The sequence below is a fragment of the Macrobrachium nipponense genome, chromosome 18 (assembly GCF_015104395.2).
Source record: "Macrobrachium nipponense isolate FS-2020 chromosome 18, ASM1510439v2, whole genome shotgun sequence".
Taxonomy (NCBI): Eukaryota; Metazoa; Arthropoda; class Malacostraca; order Decapoda; family Palaemonidae; genus Macrobrachium; species Macrobrachium nipponense.
The window spans coordinates 1,987,049-2,011,646 of record NC_087211.1 but is presented as its reverse complement, the minus strand read 5'-3'; the positions used below and the strand labels follow the sequence as shown (position 1 = coordinate 2,011,646).

At 35.5% G+C, this 24,598-nt stretch overlaps 1 long non-coding RNA gene across 1 annotated transcript; it reads left to right on the top strand.

Annotated features, from left to right (window-relative positions):
• The first annotated feature begins 20,555 nt into the window (after positions 1-20,555).
• LOC135196709 (uncharacterized) lies at positions 20,556-21,454 on the top strand. The gene is made up of 2 exons (XR_010310423.1): positions 20,556-20,901; positions 21,259-21,454. It is a non-coding gene; the product is annotated as an uncharacterized LOC135196709 (long non-coding RNA).
• Positions 21,455-24,598: the final 3,144 nt, after the last annotated feature.

The window sequence follows — 24,598 nt, the reverse complement described above, 5'->3', positions numbered from 1 at the left end:
GCCCGGAGCTACTTCACCTCTAGTTTTTTCCAGATTCCTTTTCAGGGATCTTGGGATCGTGCCTAGTGCTCCTATGATTATGGGTACGATTTCCACTGGCATATCCCATATCCTTCTTATTTCTATTTTCAGATCTTGATACTTATCCATTTTTTTCCCTCTCTTTCTCTTCAACTCTGGGTGTCCCATGTATTGCGACATCAATGAGTGATACTTTTCTTCTTGACTTTGTCAATCAACGTCACGTCTGGTCTGTTTGCACGTATCACCCCTATCCGTCTGATACCATAGTCCAGAGGATCTTTGCCTGATCGTTTTCTATCACTCCTTCAGTTGGTGCTCGTACCACTTATTACTGCAAGGTAGCTGATGTTTCTTGCACAGGCTCCAGTGGAGGGTTCTTTTTGCCACTGAATCATGCCTCTTTTTGTACTGGTTCTGTGCAAGTGCGGGCATTCACTGCTATGTGGTTTAGGTTTCATTTTTCGTTATTGCACTTCCTATCCTACATATGGGAGAGATGTTATTTCCGTCTATCGTTCTTTGAAACATATCTGGTTCTTAGGGCCTGATCTTGTGCCGCTGTTATCATTCCTTCAGTTTCCATTCTTGAGTCTCCACTCTGTAGCCATTGCCAATTGTCATCGCTGGCTAGTTCTTTAGTCTGTCCTCATGTATTGTCCGTGCATTGGTTTGTTGTGCCAGTCCTCTGTTCTTTCTGGTCTTTCTCCTGTCTCTGATATATTTCTGGGTCTTCGTCTACTTTTATTAGTCCTTCTTCCCATGCACTCTTTAGCCACTCGTCTTCACTGGTTTTCAGATATTGCCCCAGTGCTCTGTTTCGATGTTGACGCAGTCCTCCCTATACTTAGTAGTCCTCTCCCTCCTTCCTTTCGTGTTATGTATAGTCTGTCCGTGTTGCTCTTGGTGTAGTGCTTTGTGTATTGTCATTTGTTCCTGGTTTTCTGATCTATGCTGCGGAGTTCTGCCTTCGTCCATTTCCACTATTCCTGCCGCTTGTATCTGATTACTGGCACTGCCCATGGCGTTTATGGCTTTTATCATATTTCCGGCGTTGAGTTTTGACTTGAGTATCGCCTTGAGTCTCTGCATATTATTTTCCTGATCGTGTTCCTTCATCTCTTGGTGTTTTATATCTCCTCCTTCCATTATTCCCAGGTATTTGTATCCAGTCTCATCTATGTGTTTGATGTTGCTCCCATCTGGTAGCTTTATCCCTTCAGTTCTCGTTACTTTGCCTCTTTGTATGTTGACTAAGGCGCATTTTTCTATTCCAAACTCCATCCTGATGTCCCCAGATACAATCCTTACAGTCTGGATTAGGGTATCTATTTCCTTGATCCTCTTACCATACAGCTTGATGTCGTCCATGAACATCAGATGGTTGATTTTGTTGCCTCTTTTCTTGAGGTTGGTACCCCGGCATCCATCTTCTATAGTACTTTTGTCATGGGAATCATGGCTACTACGAAGAGTAGTGGGGACAGTGAGTCGCCTTGGAAGATCCCACCTCTCCTGATATTAACCTCTGCTAGTCTTATTCCAGAGCTTGTAAGTATTGTATTCCAGTTGCGCATTGTTATATCTTTGAGGAAGCTGATGTATTTTTCCTCTGCCCCATATATTTTCAGGCATTCTATTAGCCATGTGTGGTATCATGTCGAAGGCTTTCTTATAGTCTATCCATGCCATGCTTAGGTTGGTTTTCCTTCTCCTACTGTTCTTCATTACCATTTTGTCTATCAGGAGCTGGTCTTTTGTGCCCCTACACTTCCTTCTGCAGCCTTTCTGTTGGTGGGGGTGGATGGTGTTTGTCTCTTCTAGGTAGTTGTATAGCCTTTCACTGATGATACATGTTTAGTAACTTCCACATTATTGGTAGGTCAGGTGATAGGCCTGTAGTTACTGGCTATATTTCCCTTACTCTTGTCTTTTTGTACTAAGGATGTTCTTCCTGTGGTCATCCATTTGGGTGCTTGGTGATTGAGATACAATGCTGGAGTTGTTCTGCTATTCGTGGGTGTAGGGCCTTGAAGTTTTTGAGCCAGTATCCATGGACTTCATCGGACCTGGGGCGTTTCCATTTGGCATTTTCTTTAGTTGGTGTCTGACTGTGTCTGTCGTGATGTCTGTGAATCTTTGTTTTATTCTCCCTGTTTCTTCTTCCTTGACTTCCTGGAGCCATGTTGCATGTTTGTTGTGTGATACCGGATTGCCCCATATGTTTTCCCAGAGTCTCTTACTTGGTTCGGCTTCAGGAATTTCTGGGTTGTTGTCTTCCCTCTTAGTTGGCTGTATAGTCTTTTCTGGTGGTTCTGAATAGTTTGTTCTATGGTATCCCTTATTCCTGTTCATGTACCGTTGGATCTTGTGTGCTTTGGCCTTAAGCCTTTGTTTTACATCTTCTATTGTGTTGTTTAGTCCCTCTCTTGTACTTTGTATTTCGCGTTGAGTTCCTCCCTTGTTTTTGTTTTTTTCTTGCTTCTTAGCCTTTTTTCTGCCATCTCTTTCAGTTTACTCAAGTCAGATCTCATCAACCATGATTTGCTTTTCCAGGCGCCTTTTCAAGGAGTTGCTGTTTTGGTTTCTGTTGGGTTGGTTGTGACGGTGGTGTTGTTGGTTCGAATCGAATCCCCATCAGTTCTGCTACTAATCTTGCTCCTGCATATGTCAAGTTATTTGTTTCTGTGATACTGGTGGTGTGTATTAGGCCCATTATTTCATTGACCTCACTTGTTTTCTCCCTTAATTTCTTGGTGTTGTAGGCTTTCATGGAGGGGATCTTTGTTCTCTCTGTATCTGGCTCCATCCATTGTCTAATCTTTTCTACCCATTCCGTCCTCTCTGTTACTTCGTCGGTGTTTCTTCGTGTGTCGTTGTTTGATACCTCATCCTCCCTGTCGTCTTATTACATTATTATTATTATTATTATTATTATTATTATTATTATTATTATTATTATTATTATTATCATCCAGACGATGAACATAATGACTACGAAAAAAAATGTGCAACGACATACAAAAAAGAGGAGACACCTGAAATACAATGTGGGCGTGCTCAGGAAGAAATCTTTGGCCGAAGAAGACAGCAGATCTCTTCAGTGTTTGTAGCTGATATTAGTGAATAGTGGTATTAGTTCCAAAAAAGAAGAGAATGGTGATAAAAAAAATAAAATATTCCGGGAAAGATGAGACTAAAGTATTACGTGAAACAAAAACCCCCCCAAAAAATATTATAGTATAATTAATTATTGCATCTTATCGTAAATACAATGGCCGCAAATTCTTAAAAAAACATTCTCTCTCTCTCTCTCTCTCTCTCTTCTCTCCATTTACCAAAGTGAACTGAAATATGTGTGATTCCCCATCCATATTACAGAAATAGATAGACGAGCTATAATGGCCAGTCATCTCCGACGCACCTTGAATGAACTCATCTCAAAGTCAGCTCCAATATTCAATTTATTATTTCGACGGGGAGACCGGACTAAAATGGTTCTAAACTACACACGTATCATTCTCGCCTTATCCAGAGGTTCGAAATGACGACTGCTGCATTTCCCAAGTCGCGGAATGAATCTCGATGTGACCATGAGGTTGTGTCAACAAAGATCCTGTTTCCATTTATCTCCCGGGAATTTATCCCTCATCAGACGGGGATTTAATCATTGTCTTGACTATATTTCATTGTTTTAAGGACACTGTGTATTTGCATAAATGTTTAGTGAGAATATATATATATTTTTAAATACTTTAGCTGCAGTTTCATCAATAGACAAGAAACCATACTGTCGGATAGTGTATCAGACATAAAATCTGTGGACGGGATACATGACTTTTTATGGTGACAAAACGAAAACCATATATATGCCATAAAAATCTCTTAAAACAGCCTCACAGTAACAACGTTCAAGATATTCCACAATTTCATAAAAGAACTTTTATGTAAATAGGATATAAAAACTGTTCTGACAAAATCAAAGGATGTTCATATCAAATCTTATGTCAATTGTTTGACAGAATCTATGTTGAAGAAATTAGCAAATAAAGGAAAAGTTAAGTAAATACAAAAATTGTATAGCATTCAGACATGACAACAGTGCAACTTTCGTTTTTATAAGCTAACATAATTCACGTATTAGTTAAGACATATGCTAGTTTGTATGTGATAATGACGTACATAAAGGCGAAATAAGTGAGTCTAGTTTTCCTAAAATCATGTCTGAATGTGAAAATCAAGTTGTATAAAGCTGAACTGCTCACATTGAAAGAAATCATTCTTATTGTTGTGTAGACGATGAACCTCTTCATATGGAACAAGCCCACCAAAGGGGCCACTGATATGATATTGAAGCCCCCGTAGAATATGGGGTTCACTAGAAAGAAATAACAGAAGGTAATAGGAAATACAGAAAGAAGAGATCATTTCTCAACAAATAACAATAAATATGATATAAAAATGTCTGTAAACTATTAAGATAGAAGGAAAATGGTCAGATCTGAAGGAGAATAATGTGAGAATAATAAGAGACTACACCCAAAGTGAGGTCGGATGTCACCCCGATACAAGCTCAAGCGACACGCCCACCCACTGTCTTGAAGACACGCCCACTTTCTCTTCCAGCTACGATGCTGGTAATACATTCCACAGTTTGTTTGGGGTTCCATTACATTCTGTTCTGCTCTTGACAAGTAACCTAATCATGCTGTGAATTTCTGCCATTCTGAACCAGTCCTCTCGAGGATGTGTGAGATGGTGGGACCGAAGAAGATTAGTATGTACCTACGTATCCATATCTATAAGTATATATATATGTATGCATGTATATATCAATAATCATCTACAATCGAACACTGCATCAGTTTTTTGCCTGAATAATCACTAAGCGTTTTCAGTGGCACACTTCACAACAAAATTACTTTTATTACCTTGAGGGCGAAAAACACGTTCCCTTAGTGGTGTGTTTTGTTGAAATTGCTACCCTGTTTTTGTTTATAATTTTATTTAGCGAAAAATGACAACGACGAACGAGAGGGTTAGTTTTCCGCTTTCATCACCTTTTCCTTTTCCCATCCAACATTCTGGCTAAACGTTTTCAAAATTCACGAACATCATGACGCTTGGAAATCCAATTGGCAAACCAATTCAAATTCGTGGCCTCCAGCGATTATCATCCGTAAACAACGTTACTGTAGCTGCTCTCAAACACGTACAAAGTAGGACCATTTTTTCACGCTGATGAATTTGAAATGCAAAATCATTTTGTCTCCTTTTTTTCAGCTGTGAAATCACGAAATGATTTTGGAAATTAATCTTAATTTTTTTTTTTTTGGGGGGGGGGGGATTGTTATGGTTTCAAAGTTACAGTGCTTGATGCTTCTAATTGTTATAAACACCTTCTCTAAATATTATGCGTATATATATATATATATATATATATAATATATATATATATATATAAAATATACAGTATACATATACGTACGTATGTATGTATAAATAGTTTTAAAAGGACACCATATTCTTTGGAAACCTGAATTTCAAGTCAATATTCCCTGCAGGCTTATTCCATGTGAAGATGGATTGATCTTCTGAATAATAATAATAATAATAATAATAATAATAATAATAATAATAATAATAATAATAATAATAATAATAGCAATATATGTGTGTGTTCGTGGTTATATTATAGATAATAATATTTCAACCGTGAAGACCATTTACATTTTAGATATTTATCTAATAAATTTTTGTGTAAGAGAAAAGCTTCGGTCGAGTAACAAACTCCCATCAGCCTCGCCAAGCGATACAAAAGGAACCGTAAAAAGTAACAATTAGAATAATTTATTAAAAGGAGGGTAAGAGAGACGACTCCAAGTCTAGTGGAGATGAAAATTCCACCTCATTTTGAAGGAGGAATTTTTTCTTTACTTCTTTATTTCTGGGGAATTCCTGGAGATCCTGCAACCGACGGTTTCATATTGAGGGAGATCTACCTCATTTTTCTTGGGCCATTTGGAGCAGAATCTCTCTCTCTCTCTCTATGGACAAAAATGCATATGGACGAGGATTTAAATTCCTGATGTCTTCTTGCTCCATATATTATAAATAAACTGATGGAAGAGATTCTATATGATCAAGACATACTTAAAATAAAAATTATTCCAAATAGTCACTCGAAATTTCTCTTTATACATAATGGTTAAATTTGTAAATTTAGCGAGATAATCTCATGATTTTATTTTCTTGAACAAAATTAACTTTCTCTTTGACTTTACGGGATAATCGTCTGGCATCGAGATGATCTGGTGTCAGCAGTCAGAGTTCCTCAGCGAGAATTTAATGAAGACTACGAAAAATAATCACGTTCTTTTTCAGATGAGGCTTAACATATTGTTATAAATGCAGTTAAAACTTTAAACTTCACTATAATTGCACAAAAACTTGGGTAATAAAAAAAAGATGCACTTTAAGCAGGCAATTCGAATACTATATATATATATATATATATATATATATATATATATATATATATATATATATATATATATATATATATATATATATATATATATATATATATATATATATATATATATATATATATATAACTGAATCACGAAAGTTAGGAACGTGGATAAATCCATAAATAAAGATATATGCCACGAAGGAATAATAAACGAAGGATATTTTCTTTGACTTTACGGGATAATCTTCTGGCATCAAGATGATCTGGTGTCAGTGAGAGTTCCTCAGAGAGAATCTAATTAAGATTATGAAGAACGATCACGTTCATTTTTAAAGATGAGGATAAAATGAGATCTTATTCATAAGTATGTCTTAGAATATTGTTATAAATACAGTTAAAACTTAACACTTCACTACAGTTGCATGAAAATCTTGGGTACAATATAAAAAATGCACTTCAAGCACGCAATTCGACAGAAAGATTTTACAAGATGAGTCTGAAATAAGACATATTCTAAAAGTACATATATTTTAGCATATAGTTTAAAATCGTTAATCTTAACTACAGTTGCATCAATATTTGACTATAAAAAACGAGGTAATTCAAGCAGGCAATTAGAGGAAAAAATTTAATAAACATCTAAAATTAGATCTTCACTGCATACGCACGCCTGCCATTTCCGATCAAATAAAGTATAATCATAAAAAAATGTATGAAATTTTTTCTTATCTAATGTCTTGGGTTGGCAATGGGCAATAACGTCCACGGAAAAAAATAAGACTAGCTCATTATTTCGTATGAACACCATAACATTCTTTGGAAGCTTGAAATTTCAATTCAATGGCTCCTATGGGATTGTTTCTATGAGTAGGGCTCATTTTCGAGTATAGTAGTAGTAGTAGTAGTAGTAGTAGTGTAGTAGTAGTAATACAGGTTGCACTTGAATATTTTGAAGACATCCCATAGCTAACAGTAATTCCACACAATTCCTGACCTAAATTAAGCTGTACTTTAAACGTAAGATTCAATATAAGATAAATATCCAATAATGTAGCACGCCATCAAAAATGGAAGCACAGTTGAAGTGTCATATCAATATACATTAACTCAAAGCCAAATCCGTATGTGTTATTTAAAGGGACAACTACGAACGATTCGATAAAAGAAAACTCGAAGATTAAAATAATATATCGAAAAGACGTTAAGTTGAGTCTTTACAGTAATAAACATTAGCTAAAGTTCAAATCCGTATTAGCTATCTACAGGGACAATACAGACGAATTTGTCAAATAAACTCCAACATAAAAAAAGAAGAAAAAAAAAAAAAAGTCACCTGAAACACTCAACCGGGTCGCATATTCCCGGACTGCACTGAGGTTTCGGCCAGGCTCCTCCAGGCTCCTCCCCTAGAGCACTGTGGGCGGAGATATCTCACTCTCCTAGCAGACGACGCATTTATTTTCACTCCGTCGTGCTGGCCTCTTCGTTTTCCTCCGTCATTAGCTTATTTTGTTGTGTTTTTATTATTTTTATGTTGTGTAAACATGAAATTGTGACATATATCCATATTTTTCGATAGCAATATGCATAATTTACTATATAAATCAATATTATTCATAAATCTATTGTAATATGCTGCTAGCCTTAAAGTTTCTTTAGCGAAAGTGTTTTACGATGTTGAATGGATGCTCATGACAATTACACGAATATGTACACGTTTCATCGTAATTGAAGCTCAAAATTTGACAGTTAATGGTGTTTCCAGATATTATTATACACATTTACTTGATTAATATGAGTAATAGTCAAATGACTGCACATTTAATAGGAAAGGAACTTCGTTTCCTAAACCTGAAGTTTTGTTTACATTCGTTAGGTGACGTGTGGCCTAACTTCTGTTTTTCTCTCACTACTAGGCCTATATACGAGAAGGAATTTGTGAATGAATTTTTGTTTTTCAAAAGAGTAAACATCACATTTAGTAATTAACCACAATGTTGAATTTACTAATGGCAAAAATACTTTATATAGTTTAGTTTTTACCAGTCGGCTGACTTTGCCCTTTTGATTTTTATCTTTTAACTCTTGGTGTAGCCTAACCTTTGAAATTTTGTTTTGTCTTTTCTTTTATGAGGACATATAAGGTGAAAATTCAGTTAAAGAAGGGGGGGGGGGGAAATTGACCCAGCCCTGTGTTAATATAGAATATATGTATATAGGGGGGGTTGGTTAGATGATGCGTTTCAACTTTGCTCAACATATCCTTACAAAAGAAAGAGGAAAGATGGTAACCAACCCAATTGCACCTAATAGTTAATGCGCATTTGTAGACTCAAACATATGTTACAATATTCAGAATCCACTAATAAGCTTGATAAAAGAATCTGGGGAAAATGATTGACACTGGTTAGGCTGTAAAGGGAGCAAACTTACACTGGGTAGGCATTCAAATCCTATGGAATGTAGATTAAGAAGGCATTTTCCAGCACCAGTATGACGACAAAAACCACAAGCCCCAATGTATTTGTAGGCTATATCTTGCCAAAGAATTGCTTAAGAAAGATAATGGTTCATGTAAGAGAAAGCAATCCTATTTTTTTATGATCAGTGTTTTGAAAAACGACCTCTCTGTATCATTCCATGTTTTGAGACATCATACTTATCAAGTGCACTAAAGGCAGTGCCAATGTGGAAAATAAATGTGTGAGGCATTGATGAATTGGGTAAAGGAATGTTGGTGAAATTATTAGTCATATATGAAAAGGAATTTTTATGATTTTTCTCAATTTTTACCCTTGCATACACTTCGGTAGTACTATTTTCGTTGCGTATGTCAAAATTGTACAGGCTTAACCTTCCTTTTTTAGATAGTATGCTTCAGAAAAATTCTCTTCACTTCATGATGCATTAACCTTAATTTCAGTACTTAGTTTGTTCCTTCATTTTTTCTCTCAGATATATTCACTTCTAAAGGGTGGCAACCTTGCACAACTTGGAGCTTCATGTAGCCTGCTGTTTTTTCTAGTCCATGCATGCTTTTCCTGTTGTTACAACCTGGTCATCAATTTTCCATCATCTACACTGCAGTACAATGTGCATAAATGAACTTTTATGTACATCAAGCATGGGCATGAAGGGGGTTAAAAAATAAACGTGTATACTGTGAAATATCTTACATCAGCCTCATTGCTAAATAATACTAATGATATATGAAGCTGCAAGATCAATAGTCTTTACTTGCTGGCAGACTTATAATAAAAGACAAGTGGGAGGGTTAATAAGTGCGAGAATACTAGACAAAAAATATATTGTAAGAAAAACTAACCCATTTTTCAACCCATTTTATAATAATTAAATTTCTTTAGATAATTATATAAGCATCTTCCTACACACATGGATGCCAGTAGGTAACACTTACACGAGTCTTAATAGATAAAATACTATAATCTGAAGATCACAGAAATATGAGAAATGCATATGCAGTTCTAGCAACATAAAGGTAGTTTTTCACACTGGATGAAAAAAGGTGATAATAAACAGTATCCATCTAATCATATCACAGTCATCCCATACCTAGGAATATGGGAAGCATCACAGAATACATTACTATAATTGTCTGTAGATAAATATATAAGCAACTTCCTACGCACATGGCTTGGATGCTAGTAGGTTGACACATATATTAGGGCTCGTGCCTGTATGATAAGGCGCCCTATGAGGTAATGTTAGACTAGCGATAATCTATACGACTAAGTCGGTTGGTATTGCACTTCCATCTTCAATGGAGTGTATGGGTTTGTGAGATCACTTACGAGTCGGTATTATCTTTACGACGATGTGTTAAACTCATGGTTCGGTGAGGTTCTTGTAGAAAACACAAGGTATAAAAATAGTATATTCTTCTGAAGTTTTACATGATGAAGATCAGATATGATCGTACAAGTCTTCTAGACGATAGCTTGATCGCTCTGCCAATGATGATTGGCTAATCCTATTCCTACTACATGATAAAGCTTAGGTAAAGAGGTACAGGTCTTCTAATAACGATAGCTAACTCTGTTCTGCCTGTCTACCATCTCTGTTACAAGTTATGAAGGAACAGACAGTAGTTCGAACATATGAACATACTATCAGATGACATAGTTTCATACGAACACACAATCGAATGAGACACGCTACAGATCACGTAGGCCGTTTGAATAATAGGTCGGGGTAGTTGTCTCAAGCAGGGAGCTTGGACTAATGTTTATAAACAATTGAATGACTACAGGTGACGGCATGTTATCTTAGCTTACATACTTATTGTATACGTCATCTTTAGCGTCTCTAGTCTGATCACATTCCTGCAAGCAATCTGGTTGACCTCTTTAGTTTTAGACTTTTTATATATGGACTAACATTCCATATTTTATTATGTAAACACTTACATTAGCTCGGCGCAGCTACCAAAACCAACTACTGAATATTACTCAAACTTGACTTGCATTTGACTTATAGGAGTGTGATACAGACACTATGTGAATATTATATATATAAGTAAATAAAAATTCATTGTGTACATGAATTGATTCAAGTAATAAAATATAAAACAATGATATTGGTAAATAATAGTGATCACGGATATATAATGATACAGCTTTTTCACTTCATCTCTTTAAGATACTTATGCTACAGAAAAATACTAATGTACTCTGATAATTGCATAGAATGAAGATTTAACATGATAAAAATCATATTTTTAACTGATAAAAAATTGTTTCATATTGAATTGATAAAATTAAAATTATTAATGTTTATGCTGATTGATTCGTTGATTTTTATGCTAAACTGTTATATATCTGATTAGTAATTCATATTCTAACTCATAAATAAACTGCAGATATTGGTATGATACAAAAGGGTAACATATTGATTAGAGGCTACCTGATTTTTGTTTATCATATGTATATGGATTCATATAATTATGACTTAATATACGTGCACTTTAAATAGATTCCTATTGCGTACACGCAAAGATATATTTAGATTCTGTTATTATGATCATCTATATAAGAGATTCCTATTGCGTACACGCAAAGATATATTTCGACTGTTATTTATGATCTATTATATATAAGAGATTCCTATTGCGTACACGCAAAGATATATTTAGATTCTGTTATTTATGATCATTTTATATATATAGGATACATGACCGCCGAGTTATACTACTTCACATTTAACTAGCTTTTCGAACCACTTTTCGTCCATTTACACAGTTCCAGACAACCACCTATAGCCACTGAAACGGCCTTTTTCAATGTTCAAAACAAGGGGAAAATTTGCCTGGGCGGGTCCAACGTTCCATTTTGCGCTCATACTTATTCTCTGCATCCTAAGCTACACGATTACGTTCGCGATGAATAAAAAAAAACAAACATCCCCAGCACGAGTCCTTCGCCAGCAAAGTAGAGTTGATATCCTTCGGGTCGTAATTGTCGGAAGTATGTCCCTTTGTAGTCGAATTCCGACAGCCGCTGGAGCGTTCCGCATGAAAACGAGATTAACGACGAGATACGGTGTCGGTCGAAGAAGTCCATGAAATTCCTTTCACATTGTAGGCGGTTGTTACTTGACTGTAGTCGTCCGCTGCGACGAACGATTTTTTTGAGTTGCTATGTGAAACTCTCGTACTGCAGGATACTGTAACCGGTTCCATTAATCAGCCTGCAAGTGAAATTATACTTGTCACAAGGGCAAAGTAAATTCAGTCGACATCCAAATACAGGGGAGGGAAGAGAGCCATTTAGACCAGACTTAACCCACATGAATTCGCTGATATTTTGGAATTCAGAAGAGTCCGCTGTACAAACTTTTTTATCCATGGCATTAACAATGAGTGAACCTATCCAGGTCTATGATGACTCGTAAAAATATCCATATATAAAAAAATAAATAGATATCAATACGAATCTCAAAGAAAATTCGATATTACTGGTAGTAAGTTACTAAACAAAGAAGTGGAAAATGGAGCTATTTGTAAGATTGCCAGGCAACATAAGAGTCAAAGAGAATAATTAATCATGATTCTATGTGCCCTAACAAAAGTTTCATATTCAATTTTCTCGTGCGCATCCTCTGAGGTAAAATTTTTTTACTTATTAAGGTAGAGAATGCAACGAAAAAAAAAAAAAACCCACTATGTAACTAGTTTTCTAAAATAAACAAATTTGGGTTTTTCAAGAAAATGTGACATTTTCCATGAATGTTTTACTTGAATTGTAATAGGCTAATGTTGCAAGTAAATATTTCACATATATATCTTGATACTTCTAAATGTCTATGAGGTTCAGAAAAATTAATTCATTTTGTGTTATAGAAATTCTATTTGCTTATTTTGTTATTAATTTTAAAATGATTGCAACTCCTTAGCATAAAGTTGCATTGCGCACACCGATAGACACTTGTACCTAACGTCGCCTTGCCCATGAGAAGTTCGGGCTAAGCATTCCTTTCTCCAGTCAATATGCTTTTGCAAGCAGAGACGACACACAGATGAAGCCTGTGTAAGCAGATATTTGAGGTTAAAGGAACAAATGCTGATACGGCAATGATGACGTCGTCACTTGGCAGGAGATTGCTCTCAGCCAGCTAAGAGTTACGTTACTTGCTGTAAGAGATACGACTTTAGTATTTTCAAATGATATTTAGTGTTTTAATTCTCCACCCGCATGAGAAGAATGTCTGCAAAAAAAAAACAACAGTACCAAAATTGAACAATATATTAGTTTCATGTTGGCATTATGTTAAATAAATATTCCTTATTCAAACTATATGAAAAAAGGTTTCCATACAAATTTCTACTATATATTATTAGCCCTGTATAAGATTCATATAGGATTATTCCATAGATAACATTTCACTTCTAGACTTCCTGACTTTTAAAACTCTTATTTTATTTTTTTTATTTTTTTTATTTTATTTATTATTAGTTTATTTATTTATTTATTTAATTTTTTTTTTTTTTAATTTTTTTTTTTTTTATTGACTACGAATATAAATCACCGGGACAGACAATATGTCAGTAGGTTTTGGATATGTATTTGAACTTTTAGCTTATTTGTCATTACTAAAGCGTTAAGTTAGAGTTCAAATCTTTACGCATATATATTTGGATATTTAATTATCTATGGTTACGTTTTGCTTATTGATTTTATCGTGATTCCTTTTTTATTAATTTGTGAACCCTTCCGACTTCTTACGGAGTGTATTATATTGACTCCACTTGTATCCATATTTATCTTATTTTTTTATATTTATTTATTTATATATATTTTTTATATATATTTGATAAATTAATGGTTGGCTTGAATATGTGGAAAATGTTCTAGCGGCGTACCGTATAAGGCTACTTGCGGCATCAATTCTATAGATACAAGATATAAATGATAAAGGTATTTAAAACCGCGAGAACCGCTATAATCCGGTCGGATCCAATATCACGAGTTGTAACTCGTAAGACATTGACACTTCCTATTTAATTGTCCGTTATTCTACCAAACCGATTGACTCTGGGTGATAAAATATATTATTGGTTTTCTTAATGGAAAGGAATTCACACACGAGTTTAAGGAGATTATTATTGATTTACACCACCCGAGTCACAGATTATTATGTGTTGAATTCCATATTTACTGATTTAGCACTCATAAATATTCCTCAACGCACTCAATTGCGGTGTTTGTTTTTTAGTGCTATAATCTATATAACGTGTCAAGGAACTATTAACACTAAGAAGTGTTTATTCCCTCTGTCAGACTCGTAATTCTGTTAATAATTCTACGTATATTCTTTCAAGGATTGATTTGGCACAGGATAGGTCCCTAAACTGACAGGGGTCTTAGTGTATCCCTTGTTTTCATGACACATGTTACAATTAGTTATGTGCTTTTTATATCTGTAAGCATTGTAGGCCAGTAAAATAGTGATTTGGCTTTCTGTGACATACTATGGAAACCCTGGATGACGGAATGCAACCAGTTTATGACGATTGGTATGAAAGAGATGATTATTACTACCTGGCGTTAGTCATCTGCTGTGTTCGGGTTTTCCTCGTCACAGACCTACATATAATTCTTCCATTTGATTACATTATTCTGATACACATACTTTAAATGTACTTTTGCTTTAGGGTTTCTGCTCGAAGTGTTTATTGTTTTTGCCTAGCCACTGACCCTGTTTCCGTTTCGAAGTGTTTATTGTTTGGGTGATTGTGCTGACTCTGTTTCTTCGAATGTTTCTGTTTGGGTTATGTCTGTTGACTTGCTTCGTTTGTAACAGTTCTGCGCTCCAACCCAGATATTCAATGCTCGCGATCTCTTGGGTTAAGGAATTTTCTTGTTTAGATACGGTTTTAACAATAGGCACGGATGTTTCTATATCTTTTAGTCCAATTAATGGTTCTTTGCTGTATGGTGCGGGATTGCGGATAATGCGTCAGCTATGATATTTGCTTTCCAGGTAGATATCTTATCTTGGCTCCCAAGACCTGAATGATCATTTGTCACCGAGTTCCTTTGGACTGTGATTAAAGCCTTTGAAAAAAACTCGGTAAAGGACTCATGTTCAGTAAGGACTTATCAGGATAGCCATAGATTATGAACTTAAAATGTACTAGTGTTAAAGATACCTAGCCTTCCTTGCCTATTACTGCCATATTTACGTTTCAGAGGGCGGGTTTAGTTTACGTGGAATAAAAAGCTATAGGAAAGAACTGTTATCATATTACTGAAGTAATACCCTCTTACCCCTTGGTCTGAGGCGTCTGTTGCAATAAAAAAAATTCCTTATTTAAATCAGGGGATTTTTAAGTTAGGTAAGCTGCATTATTCCGCTTTTTAAGATATCGAACGCCTGTTGATGCCTTTTTAGACCATAATCAATCCTACGCTCTTCTTCGTAAGATCTGTTAAAGGAGCTGTCATGATTGAAGAGTTACATATTTGCATACGATTGTAATACCCACATACAGCGCAAAAGTGCTGTATCCCCCTTTTACGTTAATAAGTACCGGAAAGTTATGAATAGCCGACACCTTACCATGGACTACTTTTTAAGACCTTGACCAGACACATAAAACCTAGATAAACATGTTCGGTTTTAAAAAACTCACATTTAGATATTTTACTCTGAGATTATTTGTCTTTGTCTCTGTAGCACTAGCTCTACTTTATGTGAATGTATTTCTAAGGTATTAGAAAAGATTACAAGTATCATCCATATAGGCATGTAGGTTATCCCCTAAAAGTCTCCAAAACACTATATTGTAATTGGGACGCAACGTAAGCCGGAGGCATACGTCAAAAATTGATAACTGTCCCTGAGTGTGCTGAAAAACGGTGTATGAGGTACAATCACTTAGGTAATGGTATCTGGTTAAAAGCATTTAAGTAAGTCCAAGTTGGTGAAAAAAAAATTTATTCTAACCTAACGAGATAAGATGTCCGTCGGTACATCGCACTGGAAAACTATCGGAAGTCGTTTCCTTGTTTAAGCGGACAGTAATCTGCGCAGATACGCAAGTCCGATCTTTTATGGCATGACGTTTGAGGGAAAAATTATATGGGCTATTTGATTTCCTAATGACTCCTATTACTAACATTTTTCAACTTCGTCATTTATCTCTATTTTAAAAATTTCATTGAGAATCTATACGAAGGTACGTAAATAGCTTTATGTTTGTCCTTAGACCGTGTTTTGTTTTCAATGACATCCGTTTTTCTCCCAGAGATCACTCGCTAGTGGAGAAACTTCCTGGTATTCAGGTAGAAGATAAAAAAAAAATTCTGCTGAATCACCTCTGCTTGAATGACTTTACGGATATTACTTTAGATAGATTATCAGAGAGATTCATCCACGACTGGTTGGGCGTGATTAAAAATTAGCAACAATAAAAAATGCGATATTTATAACTTCCGTATCCACGATATGTATACTTTTAGGGCTTTGTTCGCGAAATCGTTATATTTCAGAGTGTCGGGAAGGATTAAAATTTCATTTCCCAGCAAAGTCTTTTTTTACAGCACTAAGACATTCGAGGGTGCATGCTTCTCGAGATTTTGCGTGCAAATTGCGACTGCGGTTGTGGGAGAATTCTGTTGGGTCATTTGAACAATGTACGATTTATGAGACAAATGATTTGTTCTTTATATAAGTTATTATTTGATTAACTGTCTCATTTTTGTTCAAAAGAAACGGATTTTAATATGTTTGAAGGTTTATAGGATTTCCCTTTGATAAACACACGCCTTTATGCAGGATGTAAGATAATATTTTGTATACCCCTAGATGAATCTTACAATTACACTAGATACAGATCAATGTTTTTTATAACTATAGAGGTATCTGTAAGCGCTCGCTTATCCGGACTTCTCATTAGGGAAGTTCGAACAACAGACGGTGAGTCCGTAAATACAAGATATTGCGTGTACTAAAGAAATAAAACAAGATATTCTAATTTTTAATACGGCGCGTACAGTTGGGCTTAATCCACCAGTATTATTATAACTTAATGTATTAAAATTAAAACGAAAACCTGCTCTGATTACTTATACGGTCGTCGTGTTTCATAGGAAAAATCCTTTTTAATTCAAAAAGATATTGGTATGAAACCAACATCGCTTTTCCCCACTCTGCTAGAGTCGTTATTGTGTGGAATTTGCTATGTTTTGAACACTTCGGCAGTTGTTTTTGACTAACCTTGACGCTTGACTAGGTGACACAGTAACCGAGTTTGCTTGTTTGATTCTGAAAGGCTACTGTTTCTATTTCTTTTTGTAATAATTAGGATCCTTCTCTTTATTACCATCGGCAACGTATTGTGTGTTTTAGCATTATGTTGCTGGTTACGTATAAAGCAATGAATGATGAACTATTAGGAACTGAGCGATTACTAATAAGACAAGTTATCACTACTGCATACAATTTTAACTGTTTGTACTTCATTCTTTGCTAAAATTTGAAATAGTGAGGGATCCTGGTCAGCGCATTTAGCCATGATGAAAGTTTTTTTTACAGAACAGTTATTCCTTGCAATCCAGCCATATTTTTAAAGTTAAGTTGAGTCATTGAGGTTCGATATTTTATATAACTCAAAAAACTCAAGGCTAAAAACTGCGATCGGGACTTGCAAAGGAGCATTTATTGTCATGACCCGAAATAGTGTTACCTCTAATTTATCTAGATTTGTACGGGTGTTCCACTTGTTTTTGTGTGTTTCTAATCACTACGGTGCTTAACGACCCTATCCATGCATCTGTTTAATATGATTTGTTACGTAAGGGATTAATAATCACCCAAAATGATAAAATTAACATAGTATATGATTATGATATTTCAGTAGAACTTCTGGAAACAGACACTCAAAGATAAAAACTCGCAGTAGCGAAATCTCAATGATATAGATAATTTCTGTAAAAAAGTAAGATTAAGAATGTCTCGTAACTTCAGCCACAGGAATAACGAAAATTCGACCTGCAAAGGAAACACTCAAGTTACTCCAAATGAATAAAAAATTGTACTTAGCTTGCTTTTGTGGGAAGTCACGGTGTTCCGATAACGACACACGGCCTTGGTCCTCCTTCTTTATTTAGCGGACGACCTGGTTTGGCTTAGTTTCCCCCGTGCGCGTTGTTTCGATGATTCGAAGCCTTGAAAATCCGATGCTGCAGACGCGTTCGTTTGTTTCTTGCAGTGCCGGAAACGCTCACTAACGATGTTTTCTTGAATGATTCTAATGAGAGACGAAGCTTCCGTTGCCGTAGGAAAAGGACACGTCGGTTTTGTTTCTTGAAGTTATTCACTAACGATGATACTAAGTTGCTTGACGAATCTTGTTGTTTTCTGAAGTCGCTCACTAATGATGATACTAGGTTGCTTGAAGAATCTGCTGCTTTCGTCGTCGTTGACTTCATGATTTATTATTCTGTTTTTTCTTCGTAGGACGTTGTAGAGTTCTTCTGGTCCGCTGGCCACCAAATATTAGGGCTCGTGCCTGTATGATAAGGCGCCCTATGAGGTAATGTTAGACTAGCGATAATCTATACGCTAAGTCGGTTGGTATTGCACTTCCATCTTCAATGGAGTGTCTGGGGTTTTGTAGATCACTTACGAAGTCGGTATTATCTTTACGACGATGTGTTAAACTCATGGTTCGGTGAGGTTCTTGTAGAAAACACAAGGTATAAAAATAGTATATTCTTCTGAAGTTTTACATGATGAAGATCAGATATGATCGTACAAGTCTTCTAGACGATAGCTTGATCGCTTCTGCCAATGATGATGGCTAATCCTATTCCTCTACATGATAAAGCTTAGGTAAAAGAGGTACAGGTCTTCTAATAACGATAGCTAACTCTGTTCTGCCTGTCTACCATCTCTGTTACAAGTTATGAAGGAACAGACAGTAGTTCGAACATATGAACATACTATCAGATGACATAGTTTCATACGAACACACAATCGAATGAGACACGCTACAGATCACGTAGGCCGTTTGAATAATAGGTCGGGGTAGTTGTCTCAAGCAGGGAGCTTGGACTAATGTTTATAAACAATTGAATGACTACAGGTGACGGCATGTTATCTTAGCTTACATACTTATTGTATACGTCATCTTTAGCGTCTCTAGTCTGATCACATTCCTGCAAGCATCTGGTTGACCTCTTAGTTTTAGACTTTTATATATAGGGTGGACTAACATTCCATATTTTTTTATTTATGTAAACACTTAACACATACACGAGTCCTAATAAAATAAAAAAACTATAATCTAAAGGATCACGTAAAAATAAGTGAGAAATGCATATGCTTCTAGCAAACATAAAGGTAGTTTTCACAGTGGATGAAAAAATGTTGATAACTAAACAGTATCCATCTAAATAGATATACAGTATGCCATACCTAGGAATATGAAGCATCACGAATACATTACTATAATTGTCTGTAGATAATTATATATGCAACTTCCTACGCACATGGCATGGATGCTAGTAGGTGACAGCATACATGAGTCCTAATAAATAAAAAACTATAATCTAAAGATCACGAAAAAAATAAGTGAAGAAGCATACGTTTAGTTCTAGCAAATAAAGGTAGTTTCACAGTGTATGAAGAAATTGTGATAATAAACAGTATCATTCTACTTAATATTCAAGTCATCATCAGATATGAAATCCAATCTATAAAAAATAATAATCACAGTCATCAATAAACCAGGAATATGAGGTCATCACAGAATACATTACTATAAATGTCTGTAGAGAATTATATAAGCAGCTTCCTACGCACATGGCATGGATGCTAGTAGGTGAAGAAATGGTGAAAAGAATGTCTTTCACATCTTTCAAAAGACAACACTGGAGTATGCAGCAGTGGTATGGAGTTCTCATTCAAAAAGAAGCATAAATATAGAACTAAAGAAAGTACAGAGCAGTTACAAGATGGGTAACAGTTCAGAAATTTGAGCTGTGGAAGATACATTTAGCAAAGATGCAACAAAAGGCTTAACATTTCACTAAGGGTTAATGGCTTTTGGCATTTTGCTGGTTCAGCAAAACATTGAGTGCCAGGTTTCTCTTTCGTTTAGCTGCTTTTAAGAGCAAGTCAGACTTTTCTTTTTCTGCCCTTCCCAATTGGGGCAGCTCCTCTTGGCATGCCAACTGGGCGGGCGTCTAGCAACTGATGTGGTTGACAAGGTATTTTACCCCTGCCAGCTCCAGACAATTTTAATGATGTTCCAGAAGAATGTAAAAAGCTATTTAGATTATTAGTCGACTTTAGTAGCTTCAATTTCTTCATGAAAAGCTTTACACTATTGCAAGAAGTGTTGTCTCCCAGTGTATGTTGTAGAAAAATGCACACTTGTGCGCATTTGTTTTGTTTTTTACATATTATATGTATAGAGTTTGGTTGTGGTTTTTATGTTAATATTTGCTCAGGAATAGCATTTTTTTTTTATATTAAAAGCAAATGCATTTTATTTGCATCCCATAAATACCTCTTAGGACAATTAAAAAGTAACGAGCCATTCCTGAACCATATATTTAAGTTTGCCAGGTTGTTCGCCACCTAACACCAGGCTTAGAAACCGTTGTCGGCAGCGAGCGACCTGAAGAAGGCAGTACGGAGAGCTCAGCGTAAGCTACAGGACCAGATCAGTCTTCTCCGGATTTAAAAAATTATTACAGCTAAGAAGCAATGGCTGTCACAAATTAATTTGAGGACCGTGGCTCTGGTCGTAATTTCTCACGGATGAATGTCATCGACTTGAACACCTAGTACTCAAGAGCTCTACAGAAGGCTTCCATCATCACCACTACCTTCGTCACTGCTTTATTATGGATCTAAATGACTGGCTATTTGTTGAGGTAAGGTTTGCAATATGTACGGTGCATTTGCTTTGCAAACTTTTAACAATAGTTACGTTATAGTATAACTAGTGTCTAGCAACCAAAACCCATATATATATAATAAAGTTCGGAAGGGTCTTATATTACGTTAACTTTTGTCATTCATGCAGTCATCACTTAAATTTATTTACATTTTTGAACGTTAAGGACACTGTAAGGAGTTATTTAGATAAATTTATTGATATGAAGTTTTATATTTCCGTATAGTTCACTTAACGTAAAAGATTTTTTTCAAGACTAAGCACATATATGCACATTCATGTTTGTAGCCCCTTGCATTTCAAGTTTTATAATGTTACGTGTAATGGGTTACAGATCCTTCTGATGTTTCGGAAAATAAGGGGCAATAGTGCGGACCGAATGCAGGTTCTCTGACGGATAGAGCGAGAACGTCCACGCTAAGTTTACAAAGGTTTTGCAACTCGACCAGGATCATCCTATTCGCCAGTCATATCCTTATTGTCAATTGTCTAGTTTTTTCAGTTTTTGTAAATTAAAATAATTTGTATAACATATTTTTGCTTTACCTTTATGTTAAATTGCTCTTTGTGTAAATGCTTTTGTTTTCGAAAATGGCGACGAGGATGGGATTGGTTGCGAGGTCCATTGCCTTGAGTATTTTTTTTTGTTGACATTCCTTGAGCAGGTTGCGTTCCAGAGTCACGGCACTCTCAAAATATTTCCCTATATTATATTTAGTTTTATAGAGTTCATTTAATTTTTCGCAAGATGCCGCCAAAGAGTATTTCGCGTAGTTCTCGTGCAGCCCTAAGGCAGCAAGTTACCAAGAAGTGTAATTTGATAGAAAATGTTATTTCTTCGATGTCTGTAAGCGATGTCTGTAAGCGATGCTAAGGAGCATATGAACGTATTGTTGGACCTTAAAGAAAAACTTGACAAAGTGAATAAAGAGGTTTTAAATGAAATTTGGGATAGCGCAGGTGAATTCGCGGACAGCGATAAATTGGTGAGTGAGGAAATGGATACTTGGTTTGTTATGACGATCGTTTGAATAAGTGTCTCTCTCCTTAAGACCACGGTGTCTCCTTCGGATCGTTCGCGTCCTGAAATTTCACAGCTTAAATTGCCTGAACTACCTTTACCGACATTTGCTAATAGGGAAGGTGAGGATATTTCGAGGTTTTTGCGAGAGTTTGAAGCGACTGTAGATAAGTATGATCTTAGTACTCACGTTAAATTTACCCTTCTTACGAGACAGCTTTCAGGTGACTCGCTTAAACTAGTAAGTTCTCTAGATTGTAGTAATCGTTCGTATGAAGAAGCTAAGAAATTATTACAGAAAGCGTTTGCAGATACTTTGTCAACAATACAGTGTTATTAAAGCAGTTATCGGAGTTAAAGTTGACTTATCAGAGTGATCCATATGACTTATCAGTAATATGAAAATTATTTTGTAATCAATTTGAGGCTTTTAAACATAGATAGAGACATAGTTTTACAGTTTTTCATATGGAATGGATTTAATGACTGTTTCAAGAATCAGTTAATGCATATTACTGGCTCAAATAAACCCTCGTTGCAGCAAATAGATGAACATATCTTTACTGCTTTAGAGAGATATAAAGACATATCTAAGAAATTCAATGTTAGACAGGGAAATAATGTTCAGAGAAAGGTTGTTTCAAAGGATGTGTTTAAGTCAAGTTGTTTAGATTCGCTGTTGATGGTAACGTTGAGAAATCCAAAGTTAAGGAATGTTCTTTATGTTTGGCAGATGATAAAGGAGACGTTGATCACCAATTTATAAGTGTTCGGTATATGAAAACTCCACAGAGTAAAATTGAAAAACTAAAACAGTTGAATTGTTGTACAAACTGTACTTATGATTCTCATAAAACTTCAGATTGCAGGTTTAAGTTAACAGAAATGTAGATATTGTAACAAGTGGCATTTCAGCTATCTTTGTAAATTTCGTAACGACCCAAAAAGTAATGCTAATAACCCTAAAAAGTGATTCTGATAACCACGAAGTGAGTAACCAAAAGGTAAAGGTGAATAGTAAAGAGAAATCTAACTCTAATTCTGTTGTTTCTAATTTAACTTGGTCTGATTGGGAGTTTTGAGAATCTCTTGTAACCCGGTGACTGCTATATTGCCTTCTTTTTCGTTGAATGACTCTGGGGATAGAGGTATAAAGGATTCGGGGAGTCGAGTAACTTTTGTAGAGGAAGATTGGGCCTAAGAGTATGCAGTTTGAAGTGGTTGATCCGAATATTCTTTGGTAGTGAATGTATTAATTCTTCAAAAGCCGTTAGCTACTGTGGTATACAAGGTCAAATTGAGTGAAAATTGTTTTACTGTTATTGCCATAAAGTCCATTAATTGAAATTAGTATTGCCAGGTGTATCTGAGGTAGCTCAAACCTTTAAAGATAAGGGCTATGTATTAGATGACAAAACTTTGCATCTATGTAGGGACAAAATGAAGATATAAAATTGCTTTTGGGAAATGATAACTCTCATTTAGTACCTCAGAAGGATGTGCTGTTTGGAGGTAGTTCTGAGGTGTTTCCCTCGGTCTACTTGGATTCACCCTTAGGAGTGATGCTAGTAGGTGACATTGAGAGGTATAAGCAGAATCTTGCTCTATTACCAAACAGGATAAAGCATTCTTCTGAAGTTTGTATAAATGGTGATTGTTCCCTTGAAGTTGACGGCATTTTTCGATACAGATGGATTGTTCTTAGATTCTGTAGAGAAATTTAAGTTCCTGCTTATGTTAATATTTCTGTTTTAAATGATAAGGGTCAGATTGTTGAAACTGAACTTGAGAAAGCAGCAGAAGAAATTCTTTCCTCAAAGGCAGAAACTGTTTTAAACAGTGATTTCTAAAGTGTACGACGAAGACTTTATGGAGGAGAACAGGAAAGTAGTAGAATTTGCTTTAGAAAATACCTTTAGAGATAGTGAAGGAAGGTTAGTTATGCCTTGTTATGGAATGGGAAAGTAGCTCATTTGCTTGGAAAGAATCAAAGTTTGTCAAAAGCAATATTAAAGTCAAATTTTAAGAAATTTAGTAAAAAAGATAATGCTTTTACATATGATGATGAGGTTTTTAAAGAACAGGAACAGCTAGGCATTATAGAGAGTCTAACCTCGAGCAATTCTTGGAGGATACCACCCCCAACATAGCTTTCTACCCCTCACATGCCAGTGTTCAGAATGGACCATGAGTCGACAAAGTGTCGTCAATGTATTTTTGTCCAATTTGTGTGAATCTGACCCAGGTAAACCTATAACATTATCAACATAATCAAGCAATTTTTGCTGGTCCTTGTTTGAATAAGAAGATTTCAACTTCTATTTTACAGTTTAAGGTTTAATGAAAAGTTGATATGTTTTGATATTAAAAAGGCATTTCTGATGATTAAATTGGTGCCTTCAGATCAAAGTAGGTTTACTCTTTTATTGGTATAGAAATGTTATCTAAAAAAGGACTATTCCCTTAATTGTTTATAAAACATGTAGACTACCATTTGGTTTGCCATGTAGTCCAGCCTTTATAATGTTAGCACTTTATAAAATTTTGATGTTAGAGGTCCAATGGTGACAATATTGATGTGAAGGAATTGAAGAAGAGTTATATAACTTAGCTTACATGGATAACTTGGCTTTCACAACCAATGATGCTGAAA